Below are 12,014 nucleotides of genomic sequence, written 5' to 3' on the forward strand. Positions count from 1 at the left end.
GTGCAATCAGGAAAACCTTTACAATGGCCAGGTTCCGAAATTTGTAATTGTATGCTTTGTTGATAACGAGGCCTACACAGGGTCATATATCAGAAACCATTTGATTTTCAGCATTGCAACACCGAGTTCATCAGCCTGTATGTTGATGGTGCACCCTATCCAGCCAGGCCGTTTCAACCACATTTCCCAAATGGTCAATATGTAAGAGAGTACTTTCAACTCTTTCAAAGCACGGGTCGACACCTGAAGGACAGATCACTAGCCATAAACAGAACAGAATTTGGGTCTGGCTACACCCTGTTTTGTTTCAACCTGGAACCTGACGAGGGTCATGGCGGAAACGTTTCTCTGATCATGTCTGGAAATGTGAGATTGGAGGCGCGATTCAAAAATTCCCTAGCCAGAACTGTTAACCTCATTTGTTATTCAGTGTTTGACCCAGTCATTGAGATATCAAACAGTAGACAGGTGCTGCTGGACTACTACTGAGAACCATGAACACCGCCGAGCTGACCGGAGTTGTTAAAAAAATACTGAAGGGAGACCAGTGTTTTTTAGGTGTACTGGCGTGTGATGAGCTCCCGAAAAGGAAAATACCGTGGTTTCCTGCAATGACGATTGTTAACACAGATCCGTCACATCTGCCCGGAGAGCATTGGCTAGCTCTTTACATCCCAAAAGACAAGAACAGATGCTTTTTCAACAGCTTTGGGAATACATAAACACTTTTTTATGGAAAAACTCTATAGCTGTCTTGTTCAGAAAAACAGGTTGAAAGCCATCAGGCTGTCTCCTGTGGCCAGCACTGTGTGTTTTTTCTTTACCACATGCATATTTATCCGCATATTCCAGGGCCCCCTCTACTTTCTCCGGACGAGGTCAACAATGAAAGGGATTGCAGTACCTAACAGCAGCAGAAAAAAGCCCCCAGACTGGTTTACAGATTTTCTCTTTTAACGAGTTTGACTTTTTTGTCTGCAATGAGTCTGATCTGTTTTTCTTCTTCTTAAGCTGTCTGTATTGCCTAGTTTTTAGAGGTATGTTCCCATTTAGCACATTAAGCGCTATTTCACACAGAGAAATGATGAGATCGGAGCCCGAATTTGCAACAATGACCCCTTGTCAATTGTCGAATGTCATATTCGGCGGTGACTTATATAGCAGTTCGAGCAGTGGGAGGTTTCTTTGAACGCGTGAAAACGTCAACTTTTTTTCTAATCTTTTTTAGGCACATAGACGACCGTCTTCTTAGCCAAAAGATTGCTTCTGAGTCTCAAATGATCAGGGGTCTTTGCTTTATAATCTATGAATAGGTACCCGTAAGCGGCGGAGGTTGCGACATTGAACAACTCTAAAAAATATTTGCTGTTTCCGGGAAATATCTGTCTCTCTAATAATGAGGTTTGATAACAGTCCCTGGGGTTTTTGAAAAGGACCAGATAGTTGGTGTTTAGGCTTATGGTCCTGCTGGCTTTGCCTTGGATAAACAGATTTTGCACCAGATATATGCAGCTAAGATTTCGATGATGTACATATTTTGTAAAAACATTTTGAACTTCTATATTACCACTGGCGTCACTCATCAAGTCAATAATTAATAGTTTATTTTTTTCAGGCGGTAGTAGAGAATCGTCACACAAATAAATGTAAACGACGTTGTCTATAGGGTGTGAAATAATCCGCTGCGCATTTTCTGTAATATCTTTAACAAAAAAAGTTTTTCCACAATGAGATGGGCCACTCACCACCATGCTAAAAGAGGGTTTTAACCGGGGGCCAAAACCAGAATCCATTTTTAAAAACCGTAAGGCAGAGAGGTGTAATCGGGAAACACCCGGTGCTTGTTATAAACTACCTGAACTCTTTTAACTACTGTGTCATTTTTAAGGTGGAATCACTTTTTATCACGCTTGACACAGCTGTCAAGTGGGCGTCTGTGTTTTTATTGGCTGCAAATGATTGAACCAAGCCCTTCAGGGATTGGGGGGTGACGGTTTTGGAGTTGACAGAGTTTAATGTCGCACCCTTGCACAACACTTGCAACACTTGGGCCCTCCAGACACAAACTCTGTGATAAAATCCCCATCCTCTAACTCATCTGTTAAATCACCCAGATAACGGACCTGTTGGGGGGACCCACTTCCCTGGTTGAGATGTGAAGATCACAGAGTCTGTGTCGCAGTAAAGGACGCGCTCCTGCAGCTTGTCAAGCAGGTTGTAGAGCTCGAGGCGTGCATGCGCGGTGGTCATGGCGCCTATGAACACATTCACGTCTTTCACCTGAGCCCCCACACCGTCGGCGTGTGGCCATTGCACCATAGCAACGTCGTCAGAGATAAAACAAAACTGGCTCACTTTGTAATGATCACTAAACATGAGCTGGGTAAACCTCTCAGGCTCTGTGATCAGCTCACGTGTGGCCATGGTACAACGCATGCTAAAACGGCCCCAGAGCGAGTTGAGGAGGAGTTTGTTACAGCTTCTGACTACTTTGTTGACACAGATTTTGGCCGTGTCAAGTCTGATACCCTCCTTTTCATAATGGTCGGCGATGTATTTCTCACGTTCCTGAGGTGTTGTGGCGTGTTTGGGGTAGCCTGAGGCTTCCTGTTTGTATTTCAGAAAGGTCTTGATAAATTCTTTAAACAGTGTGTCTTTCTTGTTCGGAAAGTGCCAGACCTCATCAATGTCCAACAAACAATACCCCTTTTCAAGAGCTCAAAAGAGCCCCATGTCCCAGACAACTGACACTCTGTGTCACTATGTCTGCTCTCGTCTGACTGATTTAGCTCTTCAGCACAGGTACGGCATAGCGGGAACATGAGCTTGGCGTGAGCCTTGTATGGGAGGACGGACTGGTCGAGCCCCCGCGGCAGCAGCACAACACATTTAATGAGACTGAAATAGTTTTCAATGTCATCAAAGTTGTTGTGAATAATTTGCGGATGGCCTACAGGGTATTGTTTTTTAGACTGCACTGTGGGGTAAAGGCTGGTGAAGTCGTAGTAGTGAATTTTTTCACCACCCACACACTGGTGATACAGTTCCATTGCACTTGTACGGCCCCCAAACAATGCATCTCTAGGGTTTAGACCAGGGGTGTCCAAACTACGGCCCGCGGGCCAACTGCGGCCTGTGGTCCATTTTTTATTGGCCCGCAGCAAGTTTTAAAAAATAATTGAATATGGCCCTCACATAAAACTTGCGCTGGACTGTGTTGTAATTCTTAGTTTCACCACTAGGTGGAGCGCCAGTCTTCAACACAGCAGGTTTTCCTCTAAATAAAATGAATAAAAGAAAACTTTTGTGCGAGTGACCAAAATGGGGGAACCAAAAAAACGCAAGATAGCAAGTGAGTGCAGAAAATTTCAGACACGGTGGGAAAATGAATATTTCTTCATGGAAGTCAAGAAGAAATGTGTTTGTTTGATTTGCCATGAAAGCGTTGCAGTGATGAAAGACTATAATGTACGAAGACACTATGAAACCAAACACCAGACCTACACGTCCTACACCGGTGCTGAGCGGGAGGAGAAAGTTAAGCAGCTGGCAGCTAGCCTGCTCGCTCAACAGCAGTGCTTTCTCCGTGCTAACAAAATACAAGCAAGTGCCACATTAGCAAGCTACAAGATAGCTGAACTCATAGCACGGCACGGGAAACCTTTCTCAGATGGTGACTTCATAAAACAGTGCCTCGTCACAGTCGCAGAAACGATGTGCCCAGAAAAGATGCAAGAATTTAACAACGTGAGCATGTCCCAAAACACAGTTGTGCGGCGAATTGAAGATTTGTCAGCTAACATAGAACACCAAGTGTCACGTAAAGCTTGTGCTTTTGACTTTTACTCGTTTGCATGTGATGAGAGCACCGATCCTACAGACACCGCACAGCTGCTGATTTTTCTGCGAGGAGTGGATGATAACTTTCACGTTATGGAGGAGCTGCTTGATCTGAGGAGTCTAAAGGGCACAACAACGGGAAAGGACATGTTTGAAGCTGTGTCAGATGCAATTGACAAGATGGATCTTAAATGGGACAAGCTGTGCGGAGTTACAACGGATGGGGCTCCGGCTATGACAGGTGAGCGCAAAGGAGTGGCCTCAATGGTGTGCGCGAAGGTGCGGGACAGCGGAGGTGAGGCTGTTAAAATGCACTGTATCATCCACCAAGAAGCCCTCTGTGCCAAGACAGTCCAGCTTGATGATGTGATGAATACAGTTGTGAAAACAGTGAACATAATTCGAGCACGGGGGCTCTATCACAGAGAATGTCAAGCTTTCCTATCTGATGTTGATGCTGAATATGGGCACGTTCTTTACCATTGTGATGTGCGCTGGCTCAGCCGCGGCTCCGTGCTGCAGCGGTTTTATTCCCTGAGATCAGAAATTGATCAGTTTTTGAAAGAGAAGGACAAACCTCTACGTGAACTAAGTGACCCTCTGTGGTTGGCAGACCTGGCATTTCTAGTTGATCTCACTGGTCATCTTAACACACTGAACAAGAGCCTGCAAGGCAAAGACCAGCTTGTGCCACAGCTGTACGCGCACATGAAAGCATTCCGCGCGAAGCTCCGTCTCTTTGAGACACAACTGCGTAACTTCAATGTTGCGCACTTCCCCATGCTGTCCGAAATCAAGTGTGGTTTTCCAAACGCCAACCTTTCTGCAAAAAGGAAAAATATGTGTCTGTGGTCACATCTCTTAATACAGAATTCAGTCAGCGTTTCCAAGATTTCTCTACCATTGAGAAAGAAATCAAGCTGTTCTCAACTCCCTTCCTGATGGATGCAGAAGAAGTGGAAGAGAGTCTGCAATTGGAGCTTATCGAAATGCAGTGTGATGATTCTCTGAAGAATCAGCATCAGTTGCTCTCCCTACCCGACTTCTACCAGGGCTTGGAAAAAGTTTCCTCTGATGCAACGTCATGCAAAAAGGATGATGAGTCTGTTTGGCTCGACATACATATGTGAGCAAACGTTTTCTCTGTTAACTCTGAACAAAAGCAGATTGAGAACCAAAATGACCGACAGCCACCTCCGTGATGTCCTTCGCATCTCAACCACCAAACTCACTCCTGACCTGCCAGCCATGCTTGGGTCCAAAGCGCAGCATCACTGCTCCCACTAAGTGCAACGCTGTTCCTATTAAAGGTGAGTTAAAATATCATACAGTGTCCATGTGTTCACAAGCTCAATTATTTAATTACTTCAGACAATTTAAATTGATAACATTTTCTAACAAACGTTAGTTTGTGTCAACAACTTTAATAACTTATTAATAAAAACTCAATAACTGCATCAATATCTTATTCTCACCCTTTATACAGGGCTATGAAGAGGAGTCACCATCCTGACTAAGAAGCAATCTAAGGCTACTGCAAATGAGCTGACAATCCTTTTGGAAACAAATAAAATAAATGAAAATTCATTAATGGAAAGTTGTGATGTAGGTTTTTTTTCCTTTAAGCATATTCAGTTATCAAGGATAGACTACCTAAATTTGATGGATTTTGTTAAATTCAATACACTGACTATACACTAGAGGTGAGGCGATAAACCTCATCTCTAGTGAGTGGCCCAGCCTTTCATATATTTTTCTGCATGTGGCCCTCCATGAAAAAAGTTTGGACACCCCTGGTTTAGACGTTTGGGTTTTCTGTACGTGGATAAAATACCTCTAACGGCCTGGTCAGATCTACACAATGCACTCCACTCACACCCCCACATCACAACCACTCTCAAGCCATACTGCATTCTCAAGGCTGTCACACGCTCAGAAAACTGGTGGAAGAGTTCACCATAAGAAATTCTGGACACTGGGTTCTTCTCGCTCTCCACATGACACTTGACACAGCCGTGGTAAAAACAACCAGCAAATTCATAACACGTCTTTGTAGATTCACAGAAACCATCAACAAAGTATGGCCCGATCTTCTGCTCACCCGTGTTAAGAGCGTGTTGGATGTGTATGTTTTCAGCGTGCATCACATACTCAAGCCACTGTATGGAGGCGTTAGAGCAGGTCTTATTTTGTGTCACATATGCGCCATCGTATGTCAGAGCCACTGTGTTTCGGGGTAAGAATAGTGTTTTATAAACCCCCAGGCAGCTATTGAATGTGGTGAAACTGTATGGATCTATCTGTGTACAGTTCAAAGATACATCTTGAGGATGCGCTGGGACACATCATCAGTGATGTTGTATCCTGGGATCATCGGGGGTTTCGGGTCTTTCAACATCAGACCCCCTCAGCCCAGGCAACCCGACCGGGGTGATCAATCCCCGGCCTGTGTCCCAGCAGCGTTTGCCCACGGTTCTGCCCTCTTAATCCAAAGCCATCTTGTGGCTTTCTCTGCGGCTTCAGTTGCGGATCTGATGGCCTTCCGTTTTGCCTCCCCGACGAGTCCTAGCCGCGTAAATGCTCTGCAGAGTGAACGGCCTGCGAATCCCCAGCAGCCCACCTCCAGAGGCTCACAGATCGTCTTCCAGCCCTGCCTCCTGCACTCTTCCACCAGCTCCTGGTACTTGGCACGTTTTCTCTCGTTGGCCTCGTCCATGCGTTCCTCCCATGGCACAGTGAGCTCCAGAATGATCAGCTGCTTGGTGGAATTCGAGACAGTGATCATGTCTGGGCGAAGCCTGGTCGATGTAATCCTGGGAGGAAACTTCAGCTGTCTGCCCAGGTCCACTTCCAGTTGCCAGTCATTGGTGGAGGTGAGGAGGCCGGCCTTGGTGGTATGTTGGGCTTCTCTCCAGCTCTGCGGAACATAATGGTCTTTGGACTGTGATGGCTTTTGCTGGTATTGATGGCGGTGGCGATGCTGTCAGCCACTGCCCTAAGCACCTGGTCGTAGCGCCAGCGATAGCGCCCGTCTCCAAGGGCTTTTGGGCAGCTGCTGAGTAGGTGTTTCAGGGAGCCTTGTCCTGGGCAGTGGGGACAGGATGGTGTCTCTGTTTTACCCCACACGTGGAGGTTTGCTGGGCTTGGAAGGACATCATAAACAGCCTGGACTAAGAACCTGATGTTTGACCAGGTGATTTTCCGTTGTAGAACATTTTCCCATTTAGTCCATGCTCCTTGCTGCCCCATTCCCACCATCCTGCTAGCTCGTCCTTCCTCCACGCCTGCCCGCACTTCCTCCAGGATCAGATGTTGGCGCTCCTTGCCCTGGGCCTGGTCAACTCTGGTTGATGGAAAGTAGCCAATGCCTGCACGCCTTGTTGCTATGGACCCCACCAGTGATTTCTGCCTCAGCCGAGACTCCGCCACGTCCAGGGCTTTGCCTGCACTCCATTTCCTGCCTGTTCGCACCTGGATACCAGCTGATGCCACCTTTGGATCTCTGGATTCTCTGTATTGCAATGCTTCCCATGTTCTGGACTCCATAAACTCTTCAGTGAGGCCGCTGATTGGGAGCTGCAGGATGTTGCTGGTGCTATACAGAGCAGAGCTGCTTAGGCTGCGTGGTAGACCAAGCCATCTCCTTAGGTAGCTGCTGATCTTTCTCTCCATGTCCTCGACCGTTGTTAAAGGTACAGTGTACACGAGCAGAGGCCACAGGATCCGGGGCAGGATGGAATGCAGGCCTTGAACCTCCCTGACAGACCAGTTTTGTCAACCCGGCTAAGCCAGTCCTCTAGATCTTTGCTGGTTCTCTGGATGGAGGCAGAGTCTTTGAGGCTGCAGTCAAAGAACTTCCCGAGGCTCTTAACTGGCTTCTCTGTGATGGAAGGGATGGTGGCTCCAGCCAGTGAGAAGCGGAATCTGTCCACTACTTTCCCTCTCTTGAGCACTAGAGACCTTGATTTTGCTGGCTTAAAGCTCATCCTTGCCCAGGTGATGAGCTTCTCTAGGCCTTGGAGAATCCACCTGCTGCCTGGTACGGATGTAGTGGTGACAGTAAGGTCATCCATGAAGGCTCTTATTGGGGGCTGGCCTACTCCTGATGTTGTCAAGGGGCCCCTGCACTCTACCTCAGCTGACTTGACAATCATGTTCATGGCGAGGGCGAAAAGGATGACTGAGATGGTGCAGCCGGTTATAATGCCTTTTTCAAGCCGATGCCAATCTGATGTAACTGATCCGGCGGTGACTCTTAGCCTGAAGTTATTGTAGTAATCCAGTTTAAGATCTGAGACTTTGCTGGGAACATGATGTCGATGGAGGGCAAGCTCAACAAGCTTGTGTGGGATAGAGCCATATGCATTGGCAAGATCGAGCCATAGCACAGTGAGGTCCCCCTTCCATTCACGTGCCTCCCTGAGGAGTTGTGTTACCATACCAGTGTATTCCAAGCAGCCCGGCACTCCAGGGATTCCACCCTTTTGAACAGAGGTGTCGATGTAGCTGTTCTTCACAAGGAACTCTGTTAGTCGTCGTGACAGGATGCTGAAGAAAATCTTGCTTTCGACGCTTAGCAGTGAGATGGTTCGAAACTGACTTATGTTCTTGGAGTTCTCTTCCTTAGGGATCCACACACCCTCAGCGCACCCCCATTGGTTTGCAACTTTCCCCCTGCACCAGATAACCCTCAGGATCTTCCACAGGTAACGAAGGAGTTGCGGGCAGCGCTTGTAGACAGTGTATGGGACACCACTAGGGCCTGAGGCTGAAGCAGTTCTGGCTCCTTTCACCACCTCCTGAACCTCAGTCCAGGTGGGCTCCCTCAGAGCAAACTCCACTGATGGTGGTGGTGGGATTATGAGGGCCCTCTGTGGCTGTAGCTCCAGTTCTCTCTCTGGGTCGCTCAGGGTGTTGTGCAGAAAGGAGTTTACCTCCTCAACTGAGCAGATTAGGCTGCCACTGCGCTTGTCCCCCAGGAGCTTCTTGGAGAAAGTGAAAGAGTTGGAGATGAAAGCGGCACGCTTTCTTGCTCTTTTTCTTTCCCCGCCTTCGGTGCCACTCTGCTCTGCGCAGCGTCATGAGCTTCTTCCTCAAGATGTTGCGAAGCTTGACAAGCGGTTGCTTTTCGTCTTCGCTAGCCACCTTATGCTGTTGCTTGAGGCTTCGAAGTTCCTGACGCAGTCTATGGATCAGGGTGGCTGGTTCATGGTGTAGCTGGACTTGATGTTACTGCTCTCGATGTGGCCAAACCTCTCAGCTGCATTGCTGACTATGATTGCAGTCATGGTCTTGAGCCGCCGGTCTACTTCCCCCTTCCTTGTGGTTTCCAGGATCTTGCTCACATCAGTGTCAAACTGTGACCACACTGACTGGCTCTTAGCTGGAGGCCATTTGATCCGCTTCTGTTGGACTATTTTGCAGGGATTGGAAGGCTCTACTACTTGGAGGGACTGAGTTCTGTGGGGTGACTCCGGGCCGGGCTCCTCCTGCGTCTCACCAGGATCAGATCCTGTGCGTTGCAGTATGTTCTCCTGCTCCCTGCATTTCATCCTGGCCAGATGTATGTTTAGGCCGTGCGTGTTTTTGCACACTTTTCTGCAGATGCATCTTGGATTCGTAGTCGTGTTTCCGTTTGCGTAGTTCGATACCGTTGAGTCCGTCCTGTTGGGGTTGTCATTCTCCCCCCCTCTCGGGCTCCTTTGGGGGTATTTCTCAGAAGGCTTTTGCAGTTTAAAAATGCATCGTGGTAGATTGCGCAGGCCTTTCTTAACACCTCCACATCATTAATGCAGTATTTGCGCATTTCAGATTGTAGGTCAAATGTTTCATGACACACCGTGTTGTACCACTCCATAAACTTCTTCTGCCCGCTGACGCTCATTTTATCAAAGCCATAGCAAGACGGTTCTGGGTATTTACCCTTGTAGTATTCGTTTGCTCTTGTGTTAAACTGGTGCGGAAAGTGTCCTTTTTCCAAATCTTTAAATCCTAGAGCATCTGGGTTTTTGCCAAATGCATCGGTAGAAAAGAAAAAGAGTCGATCCAACTCTGGTCGTATGATTTATCGTACATATGGATCGCTCTGCTGCCGCGCATGGTGATGGACGGAACAATCCCCCGCTGGACAAAATGCTCCAGCAGAATGTAGTGGTCAAAACCTGAAGCATTGTGGGCTATGAATATGAATCCGCGAAACTTGGGCCGTCTGTAATGATCAACAAATGCCCCGACGCAGCGCAAAGTGTTGAAACAGGATTTGTTTCCATCCAAGTCCATAGCACACACAAAACATGCCTCGTGTTTTCCCTCCTGGTACCAGGTTTCGAAATCATACAAGATGTATTTTCTCTCCAGGTCTTTTTTTCTATAGGCTGTATATAGCACATGTGGCCTGAGCTGCCGCTGATGAGACATTCATTACAGTGGGCACATTTTGCAAGCACACATGCATGTTTTTTTTTTTATTTACCAACTTTGTAAATCAACCCACAGCCGCTACAATATTTTAGGCTGTCGCAGGGGATCTGGCCATGAGTTTTATCATGCTCTTTGTGTGCTTTGTAACAAACCTCTGATTTGCAGATGCGGTTGCAGTTTTAAAGTGTTTGACGCTCGTTCACAGCAGTGTGTAAAGTACACATTGCACAAATATTTACATTTATGCCTTAGAGGACTGTCATAGGTGTTGTAGCAGTAATTACAGACATACGCTGTGCCGAAAAAAGTTTTCACATTGGTGATTAAGTAGTACTGATTGTTGTGAAGATAAAGCCAGATGGTGTTTAAATTAGGAGTGATGTTAGTCTGGAAACATAGTGTGAAAGTGTGACAGGTTGTCATCCTGTCATCCTCCTTACCACAGCGTGGCACTGTGCCAAACTCTGCCATGTCGTGATTTTGGCGTCTTCCGTGGCACCCCTATAAATAGGAGTGACCACATTGTTCTTCCTTTTTCTCAACTTCCACTTGTGCCTTCACGGCTGTGGCGCTTTTGGTGTGGCATGCGCCCTTTCCCTCAACCAATTTGGCTTGGCGCGGCTGGCTGCTGAAGCCACGCTGATTTGATTGTTTGACTGCTGTGATGGTTTGGTGCAGCCACCCACCTGGCGTAGCATGGTGGGCTTCGCAGGCTCCCTAGCCTGATCCAGGTAAGGTGCTGCCACCAGGCTTGTCGTATATCTTACGTCATGGTTTATGACATTATGCCTCTCCTGCAGCAGGTCAATCCACTGGCTTAGCGGGGAATTTTGTGTGCAGTCCGGGGCTCCTGGTGCACGTTCCGTTTCCCTAGTGGTAAGCTCTGTTCTTTTTAGCTCCGTCCCAACTTCCAGCCTTATTCTGTCTCCACCTCACCTCATTTCTTTGGAATACCTTGGTGGCCCTTGATGCGGGATTTGCCGTCGTCACTGCTGAGTCAGCTGTTCCATATCAATTGCGTAATTGGGTTGGTTACTTGACCCTATGTTTCATTTAGTATGTTTCTGTTGTTCATTTATTAATCTAGTGTCTCTTGGCAGTGCTGTGACTTGCTGCTGTCCCAGACCGGCTGCCATTCAACTGGAGCACTGCTGTTTTGGCTCTGTCTTTGATTCTTCGTTTTGGTTCTTTTTTTTTACTCTTTCTTTTGACTCTTTTGGCTGTGTTGGTTCTCATACTTTTGGGGCTCATTGCCCAATTGTTGTTCTGTTATTTTTCTTTGCATTTAATTATTGTACATTGTTGTTAATTTCTTATAGATTTTTGTTATTATATCAGTGTGATTAAGTTATCTTTTCTCTGGCCTTCATTTGATTTTCTTGTGTTTTGTTGGACAGGTGTGGTGTGCTGACGGCGGCAGTTCTTTCCTGGTGGTGGCTTCTCCTTCACGAATTTCTTTTGTTGCAGTGTGAGTGTGACATCAGGGTGTTCAGATTGTGGTGGCGGTGTGGTGTGAGGCCCTCCATTTAAAAGTTCAGGGTCTCTTGCCGGTTGTGTTGGTTCGAACTCTGTTGCAAAGATTTCCTCCAGATCTTTTAAATCCTTGTCTGTGGGTTTTCTCTGGGTCGTCTCCGCTGTGTCTGCTTGTGCTGGTTTGAGCTCTGTTGCAAAGATTTCCTCCAGATCTTTAAAATCGTCTTCTGTAGGTCTGGTCTGACAAATGTCTTCCAGCGCCACCAGACCCACCACTGTGG

General features: G+C 47.1%; 2 pseudogenes across 1 annotated transcript; one reads left to right on the top strand and one right to left on the bottom strand.

The window, feature by feature from the left end:
- The first annotated feature begins 2,228 nt into the window (after positions 1-2,228).
- On the top strand, positions 2,229-5,400 carry LOC147249143 (general transcription factor II-I repeat domain-containing protein 2 pseudogene; annotated as a pseudogene). Its single transcript, XR_015119501.1, has 2 exons — positions 2,229-5,150; positions 5,327-5,400. The product of XR_015119501.1 is annotated as a general transcription factor II-I repeat domain-containing protein 2 pseudogene (transcript).
- Positions 5,401-6,274: 874 nt separating this feature from the next.
- Positions 6,275-9,128, bottom strand: LOC147249144 (uncharacterized; annotated as a pseudogene).
- Positions 9,129-12,014: the final 2,886 nt, after the last annotated feature.

This window comes from Aulostomus chinensis, chromosome 15, assembly GCF_037954235.1.
Source record: "Aulostomus chinensis isolate RoL2024-O1b breed Wild chromosome 15, RoL_Achi_v1.0, whole genome shotgun sequence".
Taxonomy (NCBI): domain Eukaryota; kingdom Metazoa; phylum Chordata; class Actinopteri; order Syngnathiformes; family Aulostomidae; genus Aulostomus; species Aulostomus chinensis.